Below are 24447 nucleotides of genomic sequence, written 5' to 3' on the forward strand. Positions count from 1 at the left end.
GGGAAAATGGAAAATATCCAAACGTTGTCCTCTGTTACTATCATTGACTATTAGATTTATGTAAACAAGAAAACGAGGCAGTTGAGTTCTTTGTAGCCCCAGAGGAAAGTCACAGCACTCAAATTTATCTAACGGAAGTTTTCAATTTTTCAAACCTTTATATTTCTCCCAAAATAATGTAAACTAAATGAGCACAAGCATTTTTTTTTTCCATCTTGTTCACATTGTTTCTGTGACTGATATGGAGGACAGTAAATGTTTGTTGAGAAATGAAGGAAGGAGGGAGTAAGAGAGAGGGGGAGAGACAGACTAGAACAAAGAAGAGAAGAGGGGAAGGAGATAAGAAATTTTGACAAAGAGATTACTAAAAAAAGTAATTATTTCATTTATATGTTTCTATTTCTTTTTTTTAAAGATTTTATTTATTTATTCATTTATTTATTAGACAGAGATCACAATTAGGCAGAGAGGCAGGCAGAGAGGAGGAAGCAGGCTCTCCCCGCCAAGCAGAGAACCCAATGTGGGGCTCGATCCCAGGACCCTGAGATCATGACCTGAGCCAAAGGCAGAGTCTTTAACCCACTGAGCCACTCAGGTGCCCCAATATGTTTCTATTTCTTTACATTTTTATTGATGTAATAGATAATCAAACATTTAATATTTAATATTTATGCTGAATTGATTTAATAAAAAGTAGTAAGAAACTACTGAGAGAATATAATAATGATCTGAATAAATAAAATTTAGGGCAAGAGAAAATAAATCAGATTTATATCCTACCTAGAGGGACTTGCTCAATTTGCAGATATGGTATCTACATCTCGTACATATTTGAAAAACCAAAACATGCTAAGTGCTCAGGATACAGATGACATCTATTTCTGCCTTGTGGACTATAAACTGATACTGGTAGCTAGACAAAATGAGCACAAGAGAACGGCAATACTTGCAGGGGGCAAGAAGGGGGTAAATGTCCGCTTGATAAATACAACATACCCAAGGGTATTTTATTTTTATTTTTTTAATTTCTTTTCAGTATACCAGAATTCATTGTTTAGGCACCATACCCAGTGCTCCATGCAATACGTGCCCTCCATAATACCCATCCCCAAGCTCACCCAATTTCTCACACCCTGCCCCTTCAAAACCCTCAGAATGGAGGGAGTTGAGGGAAATTGGGGAGGGAGATGAACCACGAGAGACTATGGACTCTGAAAAACAAAGGCTATTTTTACAAGAAAATAATGGTCTTGCAGAGTTGCCTCCCTCTTCCTACCCACACAACTTTACCTTCAGTCTAATTCATTATTAGGACTACAACCTCTTCTTAACCAGATAGCTTCTACCAACTCTTGCAAACATTATCCCTTCCCTGTGCTATCTTTCAGGTTGCCTGAGAGGGAGAGGTCTCCAAAATCTGCACAGTATTAACATACTCCTTGGGTCTTCAGACCGTATCACAGTCCATAATTGTGCCAAAATTTCCAATGTTCTGATCATTTTTCAGTGTAAGTTTGGTTTGTCTTAAATTAGAATGTTTATCAAAATGATCTTATTTTATGTTTCTATTTCTATATGAGCCTTTTCCATTCTGATCAGTGCATTTTCCCTCAAAACTCTAGCAAATGAAATTCCCACTGATCGTTCTTGGTTTATTCAATCAACAGCCACAGGCATTTTGGTGTTTTTCCTATGTTTAATCTTTACCTCTACCCCTACGGTTGCCAACACATTATGTCTCACTGAATCAATCAATCCAGAATAATTATCTCCTTCTGATACTGGCCCTAAAAACAGTTTTAAAGGATTTTTTGTTTTGTTTTGTTTTTTCTTTTTGAGAGAGAATGAGAGAGAGAGAGAGAAAGAAAAAGAGAAAGAAAGAGAAGGAGGAAGGAAAAGGGAGAAAGAAGGAGAAAGAGAAAGATGGAAGAGAGAAAGAGAAAGAGAAAGAGAGAAAGGGCGTGAGCTGTGTGGGGGAAGGGCCAGAGGAAGAGGGAGAGGATCTCAAGCAGACCCCCCGGAGTGTGGAGCCCACCGTGAGGCTTGGTCTCAAAACTTTGAGATCATGACATGAGCTGAAACCAAGAGTCAGATGCTTACCTGACTGAGCCACCCAGGTACCCCCCTCAATTTTTTTTTTTTTTTTTAATTTCAGTATGTTGCCTCATTCCAGCCAATGGCAAACTCTGACAATTTTTGGGAATAAATATATAATTTCCATAAATTATTCGCAAACAAATGTTATGGTTTGTATGTTTTGGTTTTACCCAACCCAGGGTTTCCATTCCAAGTTTGCCTCAGTTTTTTCATTAATTTTTATAGAAGGTATTTTTATCAAAGCCAAAGAAATGCTGTATTAACAGGGAACCAAGTTAATATGTATTTTGAAAATTGAGCTCAATTTTATTATCTTATTATTCTAGTTGATTTACAGTCTAAATATCTGTTTATATTTAGATGCCATGTTAATAGTAAAGGAATTATAATTTCTTTGTTCTAGGTTTCTAGAACATCAGGATAAAAAAATGTTACACACCATAAGACATTTCAATTTAGATTTTATGAGTTTTTGGTTGAATATGTTTAGTTGTTTTTAAAATAGAGTTTCTCTATTGCTCTATCAAAATGATGCAAAATTTTCAACAATTCTTTTGAGATCTCTGCTATTTAAATCACTTTCATTTGGTGTATTCACTGCAGGGTACGTGTCTAATTTTTTACTTCAGTTAAATCAGACATCAAAGAAAAAACTGATCATTAAATTATCTCATTAAATATTTTCTTAGCTAGTAAAAAGACTCTGCTGTGAAGTTGGGAAAAACTGTGCAGAAAAGCATCTTTTTTTGAACAGTGAATGAATGCCGCAGAGCTGGCAATAACCTTGGTACCAAGACCAAAAATGCAGAAGTGGCTTTTTCTTAGATGTAAAATAACAAAAGGGGATAGTGTTCTTACTTCAATGTGATCACTTCCCAGCTTTTGTTTCTTGTCACTAAGAAACAAAGAGAATCATAAACCAAAAAACTTCACTGTGTGGTTAAAAAAAAAAAAAACACAAAAAAACACTTTGAAGACAGGAAGAGACACAGAAACAACAGGAATCCTGCATTGAATTCCCATGGACATTTGCTGCTTCAGAAGGTCTGCTTCTGTCCTTGTGAAGGCGCTAAATGTATCAAGAGTCTGTAACAGACTGTTGGCAGACCATTGGAAGTCAATGGAGCAGTCAGACAATTAGACAGCTTTCCATTTGGCTTAAATGAGTAATCACCTCATTCCCACTATACTGTTTCTCGACATCTACAACCATTTCATACCCCATTCCCAGAAGAAAATAATATCCTCCACCCAGAGCAGTAATTATATGCTTGTGTTGACTTGGGGGTGACTTTCAGCAGTGGGCACCATTATTTCTTTAACAGAAGAGCCAGTAAACAATGTTAATATGTCTGTTGTCTTCTGAAAGTTTCTTCTTTGCTCATTGGTGCCTGTATTTGTTTGCAAAGAAAATGGAGGTCCTCCTTGGGGAGCCAAAGATAGTTCTATATTCTCTCTGTCTGCTAGACAGAGGAGTGACAAAATCAAGGCTCATTCCTTGAAAGTGGGAAAATGCCCTAGTCGCCTCCCCAGATTTTTCTGTCAGCTTGTTAAAACAATTGGGGAATCCGATTTTCTGAATTCCCACAGCAACTTCTAATCACTATTCTTAGCATAAATAAAAACTCACATAAACTGTAATCTGTTCATACACTGATGAATGGATAATATGGTTATGAACATGAACTCATTTAATACAACTTTCATTTAAAAAGATATTCAAATATTTTGTTGGTTAATTAATTCATTGTTAATCATAAGCCATGAAATACATTTAGGTTAATTTACCAGTTGATTCATTTTCCCAAAGTCATAAATAATCAGTATTAGGCATCTGGAAATATAATCCCTGACACCTTATTCCATCTCCAGAATTTAATATACCCTACCATGTTTTTAGAGAACCACATGACTCCATAGGTAGAGTTCATACCATTTAAATTACCAGTGGTAAGATTAGAAAGCTTTTGATACTTATTAGGTATATGTACTAAAGCTGATCAAATCCAAAGAAATATAAAACCTGGCTAAAGGATAAAAGGTATTATATTCCAAAAAAGTTTTTTTTTTTTTAATTAGGCATCTTGTGAATCTTTGAAGTATGAAAGATTGGATGTTTTATAGTCCACACAGAGACAGAGAAAAATAGCATGATTAACTGTTTTAATATAAATTATGCTTTCTGATAATTAGATAATAATATACATGAAATGAGCATTGTATCACAAAAGGGGAAAGGATTTTGCACATGCTGTCTGCATATGAATGTTGTATCTGTGATAAGGCTTAAGACATTACAATGATAGTCAAGATGCAGATGAATTAATGCTACACACAGAGTAGTTACAGAAGTGTGATTATATGGGTCAGAGATTTGCAAGGCAGATACAAAGGCATTATATACACTCCCTGCTTCATTTCTCCTGCTAAATCTATCTTTGCATACAGCAGAAGAAGTAATGAAAGTTAGTCTTTTCTAGCTCTTATGCTGGCTATATGCATGGCAGGGGAGTCATGAATTCAGCCAATTAAATGGCAAAAGAGGGACGCCTTGGTGGCTCTGTCAGTTAAGCATCTTCCTTCAGCTCAGGTCATGATTCCAGGGTCCTGGGATCGAGCCCCACATTTGACTTCTTGCTCAGCCAAGAGACTGCTACTCCCTCTGCCTGCTGTTCCCCCTGCTGTGCTCTCTCTCTCTCGACAAATTAATAAATAAAATCTTAAAAAATATATGGCCAAAGAGAAAAGGGAAAATCAGAGTAGAAGGTGGAACAGGAGGACCCTGTATATCTTTTCAATAAATAATGATTTAAAATTAATCCAAATGTTGCTTTGCAATCCTGAGAAATTTCCAGTTCTTATTTGGCATAAACTAATTACTGATTTTCTTTAATAATAGCAAGTATATAATAATTGTGTCTAATAATGATGAATTTTCCATATTCTTGATGAAGATCTAATTTAGCTGTTTTTAATTTTTTCAAGATTGGTGACTGGTGACTGGTTTTGGTGACATGACTGATTTCCTTTGTGTGACTAGTTTTATCCATTCTAGAATCTTATAGGACTGTCTATTCTCATTGATGTTCTTAGCTTTCATGATAACTTGCAAAGTTGTTGCTGGCCATTTGTTCATTCATTCATTCAATGGTATTCAATGAGACAATTGAGGTTATAGTTTGAAAGGTCTCCTCAGCTCCAGGAATGTATTTTGGTATTATTTTTTGGATAATATTCTTCCCTTTGTTTATTTGTTCCTTTGCCTAGCACTGATACTAGTGCATCAAATGTTTGATGTCTCATATCTATTCTCTTTATCTGGTTCTCTCAACATTTTTCATATTTTTCCTCAAGGTTTTATGAAAATTCATTTAATGTATCTTTCAAACTTTGCAGTTATTTTTTAAGTCTTAAGAAGTCTTTCTTGTTTTCTCATTATTTCACTTTGATTGGGCATGTTTTTCCAACCCTTCTCATTAGATGCAATATGGTTCTAGAAACTGTAGGGAAACAAATTAGAGCTTTTTGTTCTTGTTGTTAGATATTGCATCTACTTTTGGAATTATCTCAGCATATTTCTGAGATGAGATTTTCTACTTGTTTGCTTATTTTTTTTCACTTTTTTTAGTTTTTATTTTTATATCATTTCAAGCATATAAAGATTGCAATGTATTTTTATTAAGATACACTATATATCCCTTACTCCTCATTTTTAATATTTTGCCACATTTGTTTCTTCACCTTCTCCGTATTTACTATTATTGCTTTATTTTTAAGTACAATGCTTATTTTAAGATGTTTTAAATTGACAGAAAAAATGGTGAAATTAGTACAGAGGGTTGCCATATATTCCACACCAAGTTTTCCCTATGGTCAACATCTCTCTGTCTTTGGGAGGGTACATTTCTCACAAAGAACAAACCGGCATTGGCATATTATTGTTAGATAAAATCTGTACTTTATTCAGTCTCCTTAGTTTTTACTGTTTTGTTTTTGTTTTTGTTTTTGTTTCTTTTCTGTAGGATCCCATCCAGGATTCACATCACATTTTAATTCCTTTTGTCTGTGACACTCTCAGACTTCCCTTATTTTTCAGGCATTTCTATTAAACTTCAACTATCTTGATATGTCTTATGAGTATCAATTAGCCATTCATATTTTAGAATGTAAATGTAATGCTGTATGACAAGTAGCTCTCTCTTTTTGTTGTTTTTGTTTGTTTTCTATAGGTCAATATCTAGGCTTGTCTTGCTTCTCCTTTACATGAGAAGTTTCACTAATGTTATTATGCGTATGAGAAGAACTTGTTGTCTGGAAGGTATCAGCAGAGTTCTAAATGAAGATAGCATAGTCATAGATCTGGACTTTACGATGGACTTTTAAATGTCGAATGGTTGGATTTTTCTTCCATATAAGACAATAGCTGCCTTAACTCTCCATTGACATTTTTTTCACTAACTTTTAAAAGGAAGGCACTGAGTTTTTGTCTTTTAGCCTAGGGTTACGTGAGACACTACCTGACCGTAGTCTGCATGAAAGATGGATGCAGCATCAAAAAATTGGTCCTGGGGCTCCTAGACAGATGTTTAATTAACCGTTCCCTCTCTGGTGCGTCTGCTTCCAGCCATCACTACCAACCTGGAAAGTAGACACTTTCTGACAATTACTGTTCTGCATATTCTGGAAGATTTCACCTCATATTCATTCTGGTTCTCTCTTTGAGGAATTCGTTGAAATATATATATATATATGATTTCTATTGGGCCCACTTCAGTCTCTCTGATATTTGGCTTTATTCTTTTTTAAAAATGTCTTCCTGGAAAGTTAATGGGACTTGGGAATGAGGAAGACAAAGTCGGTTCCTCAAGTCTCGAAACTTTAACACAAATGTTCTTGTAATACTTTTTAATCTTTGACAATCTAAAAAGAGATATGGTATATGCTGCATACATTTCTTTGATTATTATTGAGTTAGATCTTTTTTATTAATCTTCATCTGATTTCTGATTTTTCGGTAGTTATCTCTTAATGTGTGCTGCTGTAATGACAATTTTGTGAGATTTTCTTTTTTGACTTCTACTATTTTTATCTAATTTATACTTGCATTATTTAGCAAATAAACTTTCATGACTTACAAATATTTATCAAAATATTTATATAAGTTTGTGATTTTATATATAAACAATAAGAATTATTTATTTGTCAGAATAAAATTACCTACTTTTCCTAATTCTATGCTGATATTTTGGGCTTTGCCCATATCTATATTACTGTTTCTGGTTCTTTTACTTTTTTAATTTTTTTAAACTTTTTTAAAATTTGTATTTGTTACAACCTTTTAAAGTAGAACGTGACTTGAGCACTACATTTCCACTTACAGAACTTGTGAAGTTACTTCTCCAACAGCTTTACAACACACCTAAGTAGACTAAGAATGTTGCTACTCTAAACAACACTCTTCTTTGGAAAACAAGCCCTATCCAAGGTTACTCCCATCCAGTTGGTCCAATTTAACTACTAGTTTTCTAGAGGCCTTTCACTGCTAGTTACTAGTTTCTACATGCAGCTGCTAACTACAGGGGACAGAAGATTTAAAAAGTAGATTCTAGACAGTGAGAGTCGTTTTAACCAACAATTCTCTTTAAAACATCAAGGTATAGCTCGGAACACTTCAGTGACAGACAAATTTGGTCTTACTAAGGAATCCACTTGGTAGCTGAACGCTTTAGACCACAGTTAATGTTAGGTTACGTATACCTCACAACAAAGGTCACCTTGTCTGGTTACAATGAGCTGGCGTGGAACTAGGGAAGAAAAATTAGCTGGGCTTTAGTTCCTACACGTCACAGTATCACACTCAAACAGAAAGAAATCTTATCTTCCCCTTAAGTAGTTATTGTCATGCCATACAAATTCTTAAGATGTTAACAAAAATAAAGAAAAACATCCTTGAAAATATATTATCAGAGGGAAGGAAGATAAAGTATCGAATATGTGTACAAGTCATTCTCGTGGCACCTAGTCAACCTCCTCCATGTGTGACGTGTCCTCATCACCTTCCAAGGGTGCATCTCCTCACTCACCACGGCACTGCTGTCGTCAACAGTGGGGTCGTCTTCATCAATACCGAGACCAACCTTGATCATCCTGTAGATCCTGTTAGCACGTATCTGTGGATCTTTTAAACTGAAACCGGAGGACAGGAGTGCTGTCTGGTAGAGCAGGACGACCAGGTCTTTCACAGACTTGCCGTTCTTGTCAGCCTCAGCCTTCTGCCCTAGGGTCTGGATAATGGAGTGGTGGGGGTTAATCTCCAGGTGCTTCTTCACGGCCATGTAGCCCATGGTGGAGTTATCTCTCAAGGCCTGGGCCTTTATGATCCTCTCCATGTTTGCCATCCAGCCGTACGTGCTTGTCACAATGCAGCATGGGAGGTCACCAATTGGTTTGACACAATCACCTTTTCTACTTTTTCTCCAAGATACCCTTCATGATCTTGCACAGCTTTTCGAAATTTTTTTTTTTTTCTCTTCCTTTTCTTTTTCTCTTCTTTATCTTCTGGAAGTGCCAAGCACTTTTTGGTTACAGACACCAACGTCTTCCCCTCAAACTCCTTCAGCTGCTGGACACAGTACTCATCAATGGGGTTGCTCGTATAGATCACTTCCAGGCCATGCTTCCAAAGATGCTCCACCAAGGCTGAGTGCACTACCTGGTTCTTGCCTGTGACGTAATAGATATGTTTCTGGTTTCCCCTTCATTCTGGTGCAGTAGTCCTTGAGAGAGACTGTCTCGTCACCAGAGGCAGACATGTAATAGCGCAACAGCTCAGACAGCTTCTTACGATTCTGAGAGTCCTTGTGTATTCCAAGCTTGATGTTTTTCGAGAACTGCTCATGAAACATTTTGCCGTTCTCTTTGTCTTTGGCCAGTTCAGTGAAGAGGTCTAAGCACTTTTTGACCAACTTCTTTCTGAAAACCTTTAAAATTTTGCCTTGCTGCAGCATCTCACGGGAAATATTTAGAGGAAGATCCTCAGAGTCCACCACACCTCTGATGAAATTCAGATACTCGGGGATGAGCTCCTCACGGCTATCCGTGATGAAAACTCTGCAAACATACAACTTAATGTTGTTCTTTTTCTTTCTGTTCTTGAATAGGTCAGAGGGAGCGTGTTTTGACACAAAGAGAAGAGCTCAGAATTCCAACTGTCCTTCCACTGAAAAATGCTTCACTGCCAAGTGATCTTCCCAGTCATTGGTCAAACTCTTGTAAAATTCTCCATATTCTTCATCGGTAATATTGTTGGGGTTTCTGGTCGAAATAGGCTTTGTCTTGTTCAGTTCTTCCTGATCAATGTACTTCTCTTTTATCTTCTTTTTCTTCTTCTTGTCACCATCCTTTTTCTCATCCTCTTCCTCATCAGGACCAACATCTTCTATCTCAGGTTTGTCATCAGACTCCTTCTCTTCCTTTTCTTTGTTCTCTTCTTTCTCTTACTGTTCTTCAGCCTCATCATCGCTCACCTCTTTATCATGTTCCTTCTCCGCAGAGTGATGGGGTAGCCAATGAACTGGGAGTGCTTCTTCACAATCTCCTTTATTCTCCTCTCCTCCAGGTACTTGACCTGGTCTTCTTCCAGATACAGGATAACCTTCGTTCCCCCACCCATAGGTTTGCCTGTGTCGGTGTGGACTGTGAACGAGCCTCCTGTGGATGACTCCAAGGCATAAGACTCATCATTGTTATGCTTGGTGATCACTGTCACCTTCTCCGCGACCAAGTAGGCAGAATAGAACCCAACACTGAACTGACAATAAGAAATATCTGCACCAGCCTGCAGAGCTTTGGTCCCTGACTTGGCAATGGTGTGGAGGTTATTGATCAGGTCGGCCTTGGTCATGCCGATCCTGGTATCCACAATGATGAGGGTCTGGTCCTGCTTGTTCGGGATGAGGTTAATGTGCCGCTCTTTCCCCGAGTTGAGCTTGCTGGGGTCGGGCAGGCTCCCGTATCGGATTTTGTCCCGTGTCTGACGAGTTGGAGATCAGCTCCCTGAGGAAGATCTCCTTGTTTGAGTAGAAGGTGTTGATGATTAGCAACATCAACTGCATGATCTCCACCTGGAAAGCAAACATCTCCACCTCCTCCTCCTCCATCGGCTAGTCCTGGGTCTGGGTTTCCTCAGGCATCTTGGCTAAAGAACTACACGGGCTCCAAGAGGATGCAGCACCAGGACACAGGAGCAGCTCTATTTCTGTTTTTGTTTTGTTTTGTTTTGTTTTGTTTTGTTTAGAAGAAAGTAGCTTCTTATAACCAAAACCATCATTTGTAAAATGAAGAACTAGTGCCCCCAAATAAAATTGTGTTTGGAAGGATCAAAGCACATAGCAAAGTGTTAGTACAAAATTGCCTATTTATATTGTTAATAGCATATTAGTAGTAGTAAGTTTATTTTCTTGTGTATTCTCAGTTCTTTAATTTTAAAGTTTCTTGAATAAGTATTTGGTCAATTTGACTTTATCTCTGGCAATGTATGCCTAAGAATTTGGTGTGGATAGGGACAAAGATCTTACACAAGAATGTTGGTCATAGCATTATTTCTAATGTGAGCTATTGGAAGGAATATAATTACTAATAGTAAGGCATCAGTTAAAAACATCCATATATAGAATATATTCAGTAATATAAATAAAATGTTAGAATATTTACTTACATGGGAAAACATTAATAATACATCATTTTAAGAAAAAAATCATGATATAAATCTATGAGAAACAGTTTATTCCATTTTTTAAATTATTGTGCATTTGTGTTGGAACAACAACAAAAAGACTGTGCACCAAACTGCAACAAGTATTGTCATTTTGTTAGACTATTCAATGTGATTTTTGTTTTCCATTTATACATTTTACTCAGTTTAAGGGTATATGTATTATAGATGTTATAAGATATATATAAATGCTATGAACATAGAAAATAACGTTAAATTAACTGGGCCAGAATTTGAAAACTAAGGGTCGTATGGAAATATCAACAAGCATATGTGTCTAATCAGAAAATCTTATGAGTAGAAATGGCTGAGATGTGACTAGTGGGAAAGAGAACACTTGGAAGCTGTATCAGTCAGTTGGGCGTCTGCCTTCAGCTTGGGTCATGATCTTAGGGGTCCTGGGATAGAGTCCCACATTGGGCTCCCTGCTCAGCGGGGAGCCTGCTTCTTTCTCTCCCTCCGCCTGCTGCTCCACCTGATTGTGTGCTCACTCTCTCCCTCTAACCAATAAATAAATAAAATCTTTAAAAAAAGAGAGACACAGAGAGAGAAAAAGAGAGGTGAGTATGTAGATTATATGAAATGTATGGTAAGTTGTGTGCCCATCATTGGTAGTCTAAGATACGACAAGGAGGAAATGGGCAGGGGGGCTGAATGGACAAGAAGAGAGGGTTAGTGGCAGGCTTAAGAGGAGAAGAAGGGGAGAAAATTAGGGTCATGATGATGTAGAGATGTTCTAGACATTGGCACAAAAACAGTCCAAATTAGATGGCTTCTAAAATTATAAGAAAATGAAGTATTCACCTCAGATGATGACCCCTTTACATATCATGGGTAATTTTCCTGAAGACTAGAAAGAAGATTTTGCATATGGATATACCCTAGCCATGTCTTGTGTTTTTCCTCTGTAGTACTTATAGACAGAATGCTAGAGTTCAAGAGATGTGTGCTAAGCATAGCTGTGCAATTGTTTGAGGTCTGTGAAGGTATCAAGCTGGAGAAGTGATTTACTACTGATGGAAAGATCAAACTAAATGCCAATATTGTATTCCCCATTAGCTCCATATCAGCCTTCACCAGGCAGGATTTTATGATCTGGTCACTTGTTAATTCTCATTCCACAAATAAGACTTTGAACTCATTAGTTGTTATATTTCTAAACTGTAGTGTAGCACTCAATATAAATTTTAATGAGTTGGGTGCCTGGGTGGCTCAGTGGTTAAGCCTCTGCCTTCAGCTCAGGTCATGATCTCAGGGTCCTGGGATCAAGTCCCACATCGGGCTCTCTGCTGAGCAGAGAGCCTGCTTCCCGCCTCTCTCTGCCTGCCTCTCTGCTTACTTGTGATCCCTCTCTCTGTCAAATAAATAAAATCTTAAAAAAAAAATTTAGTGATTAGATGTATGGATGGAGTATTCATAAGCAAGACCATAAAGAATAGCCAGGTTGAAGAATGATATCTGTAAGGAGAAGAATTTATAAGTAATATGTAATTCCATCAGATCATTAACTATAGGAGAAGAAAAATACCATTGAACACAGAACAAAGGTCTCTGAATAATCACCAAAATTGAGTTGAGTAGATGTAGAAAAAAATTTTACATTTTAAAATTATTTATTTCAATAACCTGTCTTAAAAATATATATATATTATTTATTTATTTGACAGAAAGGGAATGAGAGAGCGAGCATGGACAGGGGGAGGGGCAAAGAGAGGGAAAGCAGACTCCCTGCTGAGCAAGGAGCCTGATGTGGGACTCGGGGCTCACAACCTAAGCTGAAGGCAGATGCACAATGATGAAGCCACACAGGAGCCCCTTCAATAATCTTTCAAATATGCTTTTATTTGATGATAGTAGAAAATAAAATTCCTATGTATGTTGATAAATAATAATAATGCATTTTGAGGTAATGTCTTGTAAATGGCTTACTATATTTTCATTTGAAAATTTACCCATCCACCTGAAAGTTACATTATATGTATTAATACTTCACTTGCCTTAAAATAAATACACTAAAAAATTAAATATCTTTATGCACAGTATACTTAGAATATTCAGTAATATTTCAATGATCTTTATTTTTTTAAAGGATTTTACTTACTTATTTGACAGAGAGAGAGAGAGATCACAAGTAGGCAGAGAGGCAGGCAGAGAGAGAGAGGTGGAGCAGGCTCCCTGCTGAACAGAGAGCCCGATGCAGGACTCGATCCCAGGACCCTGAGATCATGACCTGAGTTGAAGGCAGTGTCTTAACCCACTGAGCCACCCAGGTGCCCCTCAATGATCTTTAAAATATATAATACACATCACTTATATTAATCACATTTGTATGATTTTTCAAGAAATCCATTCATTTCATAGACCTCACCCAAAATTATGAGACTTTTAGTAGCCCTGATTGATTTGAGAAAGAGCAGAGATAAATAAACTAAAATACAAAAGAGGTAACGTATTAAAATAGACCCCAGATAAATGCAAAATATATTTTCTTAGAATATAAATGAAGAATGAGGAAGTCTTTCCATAAAATTATTTTTTCTTGTTGAATTTATTAATTCATAAATAAATATAAACATGAATGGGAAATGTTTTAAGAAGCTATTTCAAACTCTGGTGTTTCATTTATATAAACTGCAAAGTAATTCACCTCCTTTCCCTAAAGTACATCGCCACCATAAGCTTTGGATAATATTGATGTGTTCAAAACCATGCCAAAAGACATAATTTATGAGAATAGAAGTGAGATTATTTCATTAAAACCTTACAAAATAAATGAGTTCTCACTTTTAAAAAATTAATAAGAAAATCAAAGAAATAGAACTTTCTCAAAGTTCTCTGTTAATGAGTCTTGGCATTGAAAAATACTAGACTTTCCACATTTGATATATCTTCCATATAATTTTAAATATATTTATAAAATTTCTAAAAATTGACTCATGTAATTAACCAGCTTGAGCACTCTTCCCATACCTATGACACCTCATCATAACTTCAAGACAAAAACTAAACACCTCCATGTAACCCTCAATGCCCTTCACAATCTGCTTCTTTTCTCCACTGCCAGGCTCATTCCCTTGACATTGTGCCCATTGACTGACTTATTGGCCATAGCTGGTCTCTGAACATATGCTACTTTCACACCTCTATTTCTGACTCCGCCATTCTGTTTGCTGAGATTATAACTTACAGACAACGTAAGTAGCATATGTTCTTGAAGCCTTCTCTGTTCACTCAACTACATAGTGATCTTGTCTCTTCCATTGCACGAACTATAGGCTTCTCTTTTCTCAGCCAAAACAGTCATATGTATTAAAGTACATATATATATATATTTGTGTTTCACCATGTTTGCATCCCTCAAAACCTAGAAATGCCTCCTGCATTGCAATATGTCCTCAGGAAATGATTATAAGTGAATTAAATCATAAAGAAGAAAACACTAGACTTATCCAGGAGACCAAAGATCTAATTCTGTTTTTTGTTTTTTATTGTTGTTGTTGTTGTTTTATTAAAAATTGTGTTTCCATTTTGACATAACTAAGGCAGTGATGAGGATCAGACAAATCTCAGCAAAAAAGTACATGTTGAAGTTGAAATTGGCTCCATCACTTATGGATATATTATGTTGGCTATCTTATTCAGTGTTGCCTATATCCAATTCTGGAAAACTAGGGAGAGGTAAGAATATTCAGAGGTTAACCGTGCAGATTAGCAGGGAGTTGATATGGAGGAAGTCCTTAGAAAATACTTAAAACACAATGTTAGTTCTCACGTTTCATCCTTACATTAAAAAAAAAAAAAAGTTACCTAATTTCTTTGTGACCCAGTTCACTCATTTCAAGGGAATATTTTGAAACGTTCTAAGTTTTTATTTGTCAGCAATATTCTAATTCAGTAATGATTTCCCATCATTTGGTAGTCTTCGTTTGTATACACGACACTCCTCCCCTAGTCTGGAATTGCACTATGTAATACCCAGACACATAAATTCATATTTCATGCATGCCATAGCTTTGCAACTGTTGATTTGCTTACAGCATGTAATTTCTCTTTTCCTCCACTTTTGTTTTGTTTTGTTTTTAATTTTGGAGTTTTTTTGTAGGTAAATTTGGAGAAAAGTTTCTTCCCTACCTAACTTACAAAGTTGCTATGGGATCCAGTGAGAATACATATGGGAACCTTAACATACAGGAAGGGGTTAAATAATTATGAAGTGTTTTTATATCTCACATTTATGTTTTGCACATTGTTTTTATTATCTAGATACTCACAAAAGCCCTGATAAGTGCCTATTTTTATGGTAATCTCTTCATAGTTGAGGAACCTGAGATTCATAGTCCAAGTGGCTTGTCAAAGATATAGTCAGTGGGAGCAGAATTCTGATTCAAACACAGATTTTTCACTCCTGATCCAATTCTCTTTCTCCTACACCAAAACATTTTAAAAAACTATTCTTGGTATGAAAATGATTATAAGGATGTGTAAAATAAAGCAAAGTAGCTGTATACAGTGGTTCAATTTATGAATAAAATAGATACAACTGAAATGCCAAGAGGAATTTATCAATTCTGATATCAGCACGTAAATTATTAGTAATAAAATGGTATATAGGTGCATTTACACACCAGTAGCTATGCATAACTACTTAATCATTGCTAGTTAAATTTATTTTGCACAGATACCTGCTGAGCCAACAGAGCTTAACAACCACATGAAAACAAATTTATCCCTACAAAAATTTTCTTCACCAGACTGTAGGTGTACTTTCAGTAATCACATTATGGACATATCACATATCATAATCATATTAATTTATTGTCAACCTGAAAAAGTTTGGAAGTGAAAGAGGGTTCCATGTACAATTACTTCAAAATATAAACTCATTCTGTGCCTAACCAACCACTTTATTTTTTATTATAACTTTCAATAAAAGGTTATAAGACTAGGGTAAAAAAGTATTGAAATATTGAGATTAACTGAAAAAATGAAATATTAGAATCTGAGTGTAGGTCTTGGACCTAATGGTACTATTAAAGAATCTTTGACACACATGGTTAGAATAAAAGAAAAATCTTTTGTTTTTCCATCATGAATTCAGCCATTCACATTCTCACTTAATTAAATGATATTTTGACATCAAGACCCTTTTTTCAAAGAGTTCAAACTTTCACTTAGAAAATGAGTAAGTTCTGGGACCTAATGCACAGCATTGTGAATAAAGTTAATAAAGTTAATAATACCATATTGCCTACTTGAAAGTTGCTAAGAAAGTAGATCTTGAATGTTTTCACCTTTAAAAAGAGACCAATGGAAGTGTTAGCTAATCATATCACAATATATGAATTTATCAAATCAATACCTGGTACAACTTACTCATATACAATGTTTTATTTCTCAATCAAACTGAAAGAAAAAAAAGAACCTTTTTTTCAACTTCTTCATCAGCAACTCTTTCTTTAAATTAGATTTCTTTGTGGCAAAATTCCTCACATGAATCACTGGTCATCACTATCTCTTAATGTCTCTTTTCCATTATTTCTTAAACTAATCCTAATGGGTCATTTTTTCCTCATTAGTCCATTGAAAATACTTTTGTCAAAGTCAGCATTGACTTTGACATTACCAAATCCAAGACTTAATTCTCAATTTTTGTCTCATATGACATAGGCAGCATCTGGTGAAGTTGTCTCTCTGTTTTTAAAATTGTGTTCTTTGGGGCGCCTGGGTGGCTCAGTGGGTTAAGCCACTGCCTTCGGCTCAGGTCATGATCTCAGAGTCCTGGGATTGAGCCCCGCATGGGGCTCTCTGCTCAGCGGGGAGCCTGCTTTCTCCTCTCTCTCTGCCTGCCTCTTCTGCCTGCTTGTGATCTCCATCTGTCAAATAAATAAATAAAATCTTTAAAAAAAAAATAAAAAATAAAATAAAATAAAATTGTGTTCTTTGCTTCTAGGTCACTATACTCTCTTGGTTTGCCTTCGATAACACTGCCCATCCTTCCCAAATTGATTGGCTGAGTCACATTTGCAAGTCCCAACATTGACATTAGAGAATACTACTGTCTGTTTTCAAGGCTCCTAGCCTTCCAATTTACTTAATAAAACTTAACACTGAGACATTATTATCAACCAGAACTCATAGTGTACATCAGGGTTCCCTCTTGGTCTTGTACTTTCTATGGGTTTGGCCTAATGTGCAATGACCTGACCCATCATTATGATATCATACGCAGCATTTTCATTATCCTAAAAATCCCCTGTGTTTTGCCTATCCACCTATCTTCTTAACTTCTGGCAAGCACTGATCTTTTCACTATATCCATTGTTTTGCCTGTGACAATAATAATTTTACAGTGGTAAAATCTGGTAGATGTTACCTTAACCAAATGTTCAAGATTAATGCCAGGAATAAGAAATCATGCTGACCTCATGCACTGAGAAGAACATATCACCCCTAATGTTTTCCTCCCTAAATGTGTAACCATAATCTAATCTTTACCAAAAAATCAGACAAATCTGAATTGAGTGACATTCTACATACTTGTGTCTACTCCTCAAAAGTATCAAAGTCATGAGAGATAAGAAAAATTCTAAAAAGTCATCACAGATCAGAAGAAACAAGGAAATATCTATAAATAGAAAAATATAAGTGGAAAGCTTGTCAAATTATTCCAGGTGCACCCAAGTTTGAGAACCAATAATTCAATCCAAACTCTTATTTTACAAATAAGATAAACATCAAATAAGTGACCTGTGCTGTTTAAACAGCTTGCATGTACCAAAACCAATATTTGAATCCAGATTTCTTGATTCTTGCAAGTAATTTATTTTTGTACTTTGCCAATTATTGTAGAATTTATTTGAAAAAAGTACCTTGTTAGTACATATGGTTGAATGGTAGTTTTGTTTAGAATGCCTCCTACACTCTGCCTTCCAAAACAAATTAGAAGATGGACTTGAATATCTTTTTAGATTTTAAGATCATACACTTTATGTGCTATGGTGAGAGCTGCTGTGAATTGTGTAGGATTGATGAGTCAAAGACCTATACCCCTGAAACAAATAATACATTATGTGTTAATTAAAAAAGGAACAGGGGTGTCTGGGTGGCTCAGTGGGTTAAAGCCTCTGCCTTCAGCTCAGGTCATGATCCCAGGGTCCTGGGATCGAGCCCCACATCGGGCTCTCTGCTCATTGGGGAGCCTGCTTCCTCCTCTCTCTCTCTCTGCCTGCCTCTCTGCCTACTTGTAATCTCTGCCTGTCAAATAAATAAAAATAAAAAATAAAAAATAAATAAAATCTTTTAAAAAAAGGAACATACACTTTAGACTTTGCTATAATAAGCAATATTTTTAAAACAATATTGTGTGTGTGTGTGTAACTTCAAAATCACTTCCTCGCTATTTAGTGTTCACTTAGGAGTGAACTGAATTAGTACCTTTTAATTACACTACAGATAATTCAATCACAAAATACTGAACATTTGAAAGTGTAACACTTTAGAACACATTAATAAATCCCTCCCATATTTTTAAATATATTTTAAACCTAAGTGGCTGAATGAGTTAGTTATGTGCAATGCTTCAATCTTCTCTTATATTTATTATCAATTTCAGTCAACGTACTTAAACGCACTTCCATTTTTTTTTTTTTTTTTTTTTAGCTGGGGAATACTAAGAACTGAATCCTTCTATTAAGCCTTGAAATTAGTGAATTAACCACCTTAAAATTTCAAACACTTCTAAGGAATTTCAGGGATAAAAATCCCACTAGTAGACAATAGTATTCCACTCTATTTTTTCATTAATTCATTCATTCAATAAATATTTTAGTGAGTATTTACCATGTGCCAGATGTAGTTTTCTAAGGTTATCTGTTAGTGCACAACAGACACTATAGATATAATACATGCTGCTTTGGAATATGTCAAAAATATTTGTCTATGATACCATAAAATAGCTTTCAATATCATTTGTGTTATTGTTATTTTTATGGAAATAATAGCTTCTTTTTTCACAGGAAATAACATTATGTGAACTTTTAACCTTCTCTGTTGTAAAAATTTGAAGACAAACAATAACACATAAATAACGGGAGCCAAAGATGTTGTCATTATTGATTTTGATCTTAAAATGTGCAAAGGACTTTGCATATTCCATTGATTTATTGTCTGGCTGTGTTTTACCTTAAAAAACAACAATTGATTTTTAGATCTTCAGTTTGCTTAAGGTCCAAGTGTTAAAATGGGTATTCCAGAAAGAGAAAGAGATGTGCGTGCAAAGAAGACAATGGTTATGAAGGTCAACATCTTCCAGGATAATTCCAGAGTGATACTTTGTCATTTTGAAAGTCAGCAGAAGTCCAGAATTCAAAATTGTTTTATTAGGAATACAGCAATCACCTATTAAATTGGGAGGTACTTTTTTTTATTATTATGTTGTGTTAGTCACCATAAAATACATCATTAGTTTTTGATGTAGTGTTCTAAGATTCATTGTTTATGCACCACAACCAGTGCTCCATGCAATATGTGCCCTCCATAATACCTACCACCAAGTTCACCCAACTTCCACTCCCCTCCCCTCCAAAACCCTCATATTGTTTCTCAGAGTCCACAGTCTCTCACGCTTTGTCTCTTCCTCTGATTTGCCCCAATTCACTTTTCCTTTCCTTCTCCTAATTGGGAGGAACCTCTTACCACATCAGGAACTAAATGTTTACTATTCACGTTATTTTTGTTGTTATGACTGCATGTGCTTCTTTAATTATTTTTGGTAGATGCTGGAGTAGTGATGTCAGAATCTCTCCAAGAATTTAAGATATTTGCCAAGTCAGCATTCTCTAAAACATTACTTTCCAAGAAGATAGGAGGGACAGGGCTCTTTCCTTTCCAGGACTGAGTAACCACTAACAATGGAATATGAATGCCAAAAGGAGTTGGGTTATTACTAGATATAATTTCTTACATTGGAAGCCTTTTTTCTTTGCTCAGTGCTAAACCCAGAACCGGGTAATTTTTAGAAAGTCCTGTAAAAATAATTTCGTTTCCAGGCCTGGAGCCAGCCCAGATAACATTACCATGATCCTGAGTTATTTCCTTAACTATATATCAGGATTCTCTGAATTCCCAGAAGACCATTATTTAAAGGGAATAATCAAGTGGAAAATTAGTGGCATAAGCCGTGAAAAATTGACATATTCTCAAAAATTATTGCAAAACTTACTTCGGCTAGCAGTAATTCTATGTTTCATATTTTAGTGTGCCAGAGGAAAGCTCAAGGAACAAAAGTGATTATAGTATCACATAAAAGGGGGAAAATGTCACCTATACCATTAAGTAGTATACAAGATACTCTTAGCTGTCATTGTTATCTTGAAGTTAAAGATGATTTATCTAACTCACTCTCTCTGGCACCTTTGCTTTCCATAGGAGTTATGTCAATAGAACTCACTCCCATGGACAGGAACCTCTGTCTATAGCTCCTGTAGGAGACCCAAGGAGGGAGGCCCAAGGAACTCACACCATCACAATGAACCTAAAAAGGAATGAGCTATTAAGAGACCTAATGATATAAAGTGGATGCACAGAACAATATTTACATTTTTGTGAATATAAGTTTATGATAGGTTATATTAAAAGCTTTTTTTTTTTTAAGAATTTTTATCTATTTACTTGACAGAGAAATCAAAAGTAGTCAGAGAGGCAGGCAGAGAGAGACAAGGAAGCAGGTTCCCTGCTGAGCAGAGAGTCCAGTGTGGGGCTGGATCCCAAGACCCTGACATCATGACCTGAGCCAAAGGCAGAGGCTTAACCCACTGAGCCTCCCAGGTACCCAAGCTTTTTATCACAGAACCTATCACAGGAATAAACATGGAAGTCAATTCTATTAGTAAGTCTATTCTTTGTAATATCTCTGTTAATAACTAAAATGTACCACACAATCAAGATATTTAAGATATCTTAAATTGATATCTTAAGTTGATTTGGGGGGCGGTGCCTGAGGGGCTGAGTTGGTTAAGCTTCAGAATCGTGATTTCCGCTCAGGGCTCAGGTCAGGTTGTGATCTTGGGGTCATAAAATGGAGCCTTGCCTCATGCTCACCACTCAGCACAGGGACAACTTGAGAGTCGTTCTCCCTCTCCCTTTGCCCCTCCTGTGCTTGCGTGTGCACGCGCTCTCTCTCTTTCTCTCTAAATAAAGGCAAAGGTTTTTTTTTTAAATATTGAGGATATGTGTCTGTATTTCTCATATACACTTTTTCCAAGTGGAAATGAAGTTAACTTTTTTTCACAAACACTTCCAGTGGAAATACACAACAAAATTTCAGTGTCAAGAAACTGGCTCTTAATTATTTGAAAACTAAAGCAAAAAACCCTCTTTTGAGTATAGCTTTGTATATTTTTCAATTTAATTAGTCTATGGAATTTTAAATACTTTAGAACAATAACGCTTCAACCTAGATTTGTTAATATAGGCTATTCCATGGAATTTAAATATAATAAAAAGATGAATATAAAAATTACATGCTCAGAAGAAAACTATTTAAGTAAAATTTATGAGCATTTCTGGATCTGTAAAAAGAAGGGGGAAAGAAATAACATTTCGGGTGCATTTACTGTTAAACTGTAAAAATGTAATTGGCCAAAGTATGTGTTTGTGTGTGTGTGTTTGTGTACACATACAAGCAACTTTAGCCAATTACATTTTATATATTATATATATGATGTAGGATATATGGGGTAAAATAATATATAACTTTTTATTAGAAAAAGCAGTATTATTCTCTGACAAGATATGAAAGGGATCACATTTGGTATCCAAAAAACAATATGTAGATTTACTTCATTTTAATTCACTGCATTTTTTAATCCACAGAATTTTTTTTTAATTCCAGCAGAAAAGAAGATTTGCATTATCAAATGACTGATTTGCATTATCAAATGACTAGGAGCTAACGAACAAGTTCCAAATATCTTTCCATCAGAGAGAGGAGGTAGTAGGGCCTTCAGCAAATTATCTTGAAAATATAACCAATTTTTTTTTTTAATTTAAAGGTGGATAATGTGTATGCTCTGTTATTAGTGAATTAGGTAATGCATACTTTAGTTCTTTACTAACAATAAAAAATACTGAAACAAATGTAATCATTTATTTAAACAAAAATGTATAAATATTAATTCTAAGCTTTCATTATGTTCTAATCAATAAACCTACATAAAATGATTTCATCTAAATATACAAAGTTGTTAACACTTCTTTATGTTTAACAAGAAAAAATAAGACTGTTTCTAACTTTCCTCAGAGAAATTATATTCTAGAGTCACTGATTTACGTAATAAACTAAATAGGTCACACATTGAAGGTATTTATTTTAAAGCAAAATTGTTCTTTTTATTTTCAAAACAGAGTAATTCTTTCCCTTTCTGAGTTCACTCAACCTTATCACTGAATTTACTTGTTGAAATAAAAAAATAGTAAAAGCATAAAAAACAGATGGAGAGTTAAATCTAGAACATTTTCTAGATAATTTTCTAGTCCAACAAATGCCAACTATCTGTTAAACATTAGCACATAAATAGGGTTTGTAAGAGAGGACACTTTTCTAAATATGAATCCAAACAACTTAGATGTGCCCATAACATCTGCAAGTTGGCAATTTTGGTCAAATAGCAAACACCTTAGTGCTGGTTGAAAAGATGAGGAAAAGGTGAGGTGTTTGAGCAACCAGAACGGAAAAACTGGAGACCTACATGTAAGGAAACAGTCACAATATTCCTTTTCATTTTTTCTGGATCGGGATAATTTTTTTATTAGTCAGCCAATAAAGTCTGGAGCTGTCTTTCTTTACACCTGTTATCATTTTATTATATGCAAGTGATATTTTCTAAGTTAGATTCTGTGGATATAAACATCATGCTAATAATAAAATTAAAGGAACTTCTCACTCTTCCCCTTAGGGGGAAAAAAAAAAAAAAACAAAGAACAAAAAACTATGTGAGTCAAATACGGCATGTTGGGTAAATAAAGAGAATCACTAAGGTTTGATTACCAAAGGATAAAGATTTGAATGTTTGTATTGTCAGTTTTGCTTATCTGCAAAATTGAGAGCTCAAGTTTGGACAGAAATATAATTGATCTTCTACTTTCTACTTCTGGTCCTAAAGAGAGGAGAAAGCTTTATTGTCTAATCTCTTACTTCTTACAGGAGATCTAGAGCAGGGGTAAGACAGAAGCATAAGGAGGTGTGGAGATAGGCTCTCAGAGATAGGCTTCCTCTGCTTTCTGTGATGTTTTCCTGGGGTTCATCCAGGCAAATTCTCACCCTGGGAGCAGCAAAGATGAAATCAGCAAGGAACCTCTGACCACAATGACTGTCATAGAAACAGAACTCTATTTTTTCATTCAGTCTTTCACTGATTCATTCAAAATTCCTATAATACTTAGGAGGACAGCATCATTTCCTTAAATTTTAATAACACCATGCCATAAAATTGGAATAACAGATTTGTTAAAAATTCCCCTTGAGACAGATACCTTTGAAGATGAATGTTTGTTAGATATTATGGTATGTGAAATCGTTATTGATCATTACAAATCTGATGATACAATAAGGAATCTTCCAAGTTTATGATCCTGGGTGAATACAGTCTTATCTTGCTGGAGTTGACAGAGCATAAAATAAAACAATTTTAATCAAAAAGTTCTATAAAATATAAAACATAAGGCAAATATTTATTTGTATTGATTCCTCCCTAATTATTCACTGATTGTCATAGAACATCACCAGGAACCATGTGACATACAGGTGCAGTGGGTTTGTCTTACCGTGATGGTCCAGACTCCATTTTCATATTAGATATTACTAGTCAGAAATTACAATCAGCATATGGACATCCCTGGGAAACCCATAATAATGACAGACTCATGAGCTAGTAGTCTTTCCCAAAGTGGGTATAAGGCTTTTGAAAACTTTCTTAGCTGTTAGAAACTGAAACATGACAGCAGGTTTGATTTTCCTGAGCCTTCTCTCCATGTCTTATGGACGTCACCTTCTTGCTGTGTCCTCGCATGGTCTTTCCTCTGTGTGTGTACATCCCTGACTTCTCTCGGTCCAGATTTCTTCTTAAAGGACACCAGTCATATTGGATGAGAGCTCACCCCAACGGTCTCATGTTGATTTAATTATCTCTTTAAAGCTCTAATCTTCAAGAGCAATCACATGTGGAGGTAGCAGAGGTTAGGGCATCCTCATATAAATTTTAGGAGTCATAATTCCACCCATGACAATTTGTAAGAAGGAATAGCAAAGCCCATGAAAGAAATAAATCAGAGACTGTCAAAAAGCTCTTGGCATGTCTCAGAATACACACTTTTTTTGCTCATGCCTAGCTTGAAAATCAAATCCTCTAAGAAATAACTTGTTCTGGAAAATGAGGTTTGGAAATGATGAAAAACATCATCTTGACAAAATAAAATTGTAATATAATTATTGACTCAGCCAAATGGAAACATCTCAGGGTCTGGCAAAACAAGCTCTACTTTAATCAGTAGTAAAAAGGCAGAACCACATTACATATTTG

At 35.5% G+C, this 24447-nt stretch overlaps 1 long non-coding RNA gene and 1 pseudogene across 1 annotated transcript; both read right to left on the reverse strand.

Moving 5' to 3' along the window:
- Positions 1–7880: 7880 nt before the first annotated feature.
- LOC116574397 lies at positions 7881–10320 on the reverse strand (annotated as a pseudogene).
- Positions 10321–19040: 8720 nt separating this feature from the next.
- LOC116574398 lies at positions 19041–23179 on the reverse strand. The gene is made up of 3 exons (XR_004279264.1): positions 23064–23179; positions 20270–20402; positions 19041–19267 (listed from the first exon to the last, which is right to left on the reverse strand). It is a non-coding gene; the product is annotated as an uncharacterized LOC116574398 (long non-coding RNA).
- Between the last annotated feature and the right edge of the window lie 1268 nt (positions 23180–24447).

Source organism: Mustela erminea, chromosome 15 (genome assembly GCF_009829155.1).
Source record: "Mustela erminea isolate mMusErm1 chromosome 15, mMusErm1.Pri, whole genome shotgun sequence".
NCBI classification, from domain to species: Eukaryota; Metazoa; Chordata; class Mammalia; order Carnivora; family Mustelidae; genus Mustela; species Mustela erminea.